This window comes from Laetiporus sulphureus (assembly GCF_001632365.1).
Source record: "Laetiporus sulphureus 93-53 unplaced genomic scaffold LAESUscaffold_31, whole genome shotgun sequence".
NCBI lineage: Eukaryota > Fungi > Basidiomycota > Agaricomycetes > Polyporales > Laetiporaceae > Laetiporus > Laetiporus sulphureus.
The window spans coordinates 311,452-314,239 of record NW_024468540.1 but is presented as its reverse complement, the minus strand read 5'-3'; positions in this window follow the sequence as shown (position 1 = coordinate 314,239).

Here is a 2,788-nt window from a genome sequence, read left to right as displayed (position 1 = left end):
TTACAAGGCACTCAGTATAAAGGTCATCCGTGAGCGGGTCATGTGTGAAGCACCCATGGACGTCATGTCTCGTGTGGCAAAGCTTAGCCGTGACATTTGAATAAGACTCAACCACCTGCCTTCGGCCTCAGGCTGACTGCGGGGAGTGACCTGAGGATCCTTTGAGGACCAGGCACTTTTAGACCTGAGCAGGTCTTTAAACTGCATCGTTTTTGCTCAGAGATATTCCGCCCGAGAGCAGGGCTTTTTCCACATCACTTCCTCCACTATTCCTACGACTCTACCCACTGTAAGCCGCTCCCTGCCTACAAAAGGTATCAGCGCATGTTGCTTCCTTCACTCCTCCATGAGGGTGAACAGCCAGGAACCATTCGGAGTTCGCTGGGGTCAAGATCTAGGAGTGGGTACATGGATTGAAGGATCTTTGGAATTATTAGACAAGGCGTAGCATACCTGTGTCTATTATAGGAATATACTCTAGGGCCCCTGATAAAGCCATCATGCATCAAATGATTTTGCCTAAAGCTGGCCCACTCAAAAAAGCTTCGCCCGGCACGAAAAACACTTCGAGTTATTCGTGACCGTGTATCCGAGGACCTATGCGCATGTCCTCGATAGAAGAAAACTAAGCTATGAGCAAACATCCTATATCTTGATGAAGATCAAAAGGCAGGCCTAGAACAAGTCAAAAGACCTCGGCAAAAACCCGTTATCAATATAGATCAAGGAATCCATATAGGATAAGGGTCATACATCCTGCATGCTAGCCTGGAATGCTACCAGTTTAAACCTTTGCATGCGAAAGAGTGTGTCTAGTCAGCACACCTTCTGCTCAAGAACATTCTGCGGAACGAACAGCGCAAGTCGAGAAGAACTCATCCAAGCACACGGTAGTCCTTTGACTATTAACTGTGGGCGGATAGAGTATAAATTCGAAGAACGACACAAAGAATAGTTCAACATCGGGACAAATGGGGATACTATGGGAAACATTCATTCCAAGTCTTACACGATAAAAAAAATATATGCAACCAAGGCGCACGTTGAATCGAAAAACTGCCGCCCATCGCGTTTGGAATGCGACGCTATTGCGCATCTTTGTTCAAGCAATCTATCACTCAAGTGACCCAATTTGTGGCTCAAAGAGTGGATCCTGGCACTTGACCACAAGAATCCTGCCAGAAGACCTAGTGCAAGTCAGAATAAACTGCAAACCTGCTGAACACATCCAATTTTTTGATTCCCCCCCACCCACCCTATATTGTCTCTTCTTCATTCTCTCCCTTGGGTCACCCCTCGCACATTGCCCAGGAGTGCGCAGCTGTGGGTGATTAGACCCAGGCGGGTCTTGCCTAGTGCCGGCTCGCTCCCGGAGAAGAGCTTGGCAAGGAGTGGGTAATATAGGTATATAGGCATGTGCGTAACGTAGTGAAGCACAATGACCTGGTCTCCACGGGTGACCATTAGGCGTAGGCCAAAGGCCACACTCCTCCGAACCTGTGAGGAGGATTCATGCTATGTCAGACATGCATCGACTAGCATAGAACTATGGCATTCGGATGGGAGAACCTATACCGCCCTTGACCATTGGGAAAAGGATATAAGACCTTGGAAGGCTAAAGGGCGAGCGCAGCGCAGTATTCCCTGAACCTTCAAGGCTTACCCACAGAGAGGCACGAAACTGGCCGTAACCATTGGGAAGGCCACAGGCTGGTTACATAGCCACAGTTCGTATAGCCGGATCTGAAGTACCACTTTTTAGCTCTAATTTTACGCCTCAAATCAACCAGTTGAGTTATACGAAAAGACCTATGAACTCGTGGACAAGATGGATCATGCAAGAGTTTTGCCATATGCCACTCAGCATCTTATCACATCCCAACGACCACTTGCCACACTACGCGCGAACACGATCACTGGTTAGATCAAAAATAGAAAGGAAATAGGCGCACCTTTCCAATAAGAAACTGCAGCTTATGCATCACACCCTGACACGGTGCTGTAACAAGCTGATTGCCTCCTAAGCATGAGGTTAAACTGCAGATCCCAGGTCCTATGCGCAAGACCAGAGGAAAAACTGCGAGCACCACCTCAAGCAAGCAACTTGAAGGGATCCCAAAGGGTTTGAGTGCAGCCCTATAGGAATGAAAAACACATCACCAGGCAACTCCCATCAGCATTGATACTGGTCTGGAGTCCTCAAAAGGGGTGTAGCCCAAGAAGAAGCAAAAGGCACTGCCACCACTTAGAAGTATTGGCAACCTGGCCCAAGACTTCAAGGGACAAAAGATGCATTTCAAGCACCATCCCAAACCTCCGCGCTCATGAGGTTAAACTGTCAGCCTGACCGTGATGTATGTCAAAACAAACTACCAGCACCAGCATGGTCATTTCCCAGCCATAGCGATCCCAAAGACCTATGCGCAAGTCTATAGGAATAAACTGCGAGCACCAAAAGACCTATGCGCAAGTCATTAAACTGCGAGCACGCCGATCAACCCTGCCCTCCCACCCATCTGCTCTGTCAGCCTTCACAGCATCTGTTCATCGAGGGCGATGAACCATGAAGTGGGGGTGATGTCACAGTATATTAGCACTTCCCTATTCGGAAGGCCCTACTGTAACTGGACTCAAGCAGCGTCACCAAAGCCAGCCACAAAAGCCACGCGACATTATTGATGATCAGCTAAGCGCTCAAGGATCTTATCGATTGTCTGCGCCAATCGACACATCACGTGACCCATAAGGTAGCGCCCTATCAAGCGCCCCTGGCACGTGACCTTAAGAG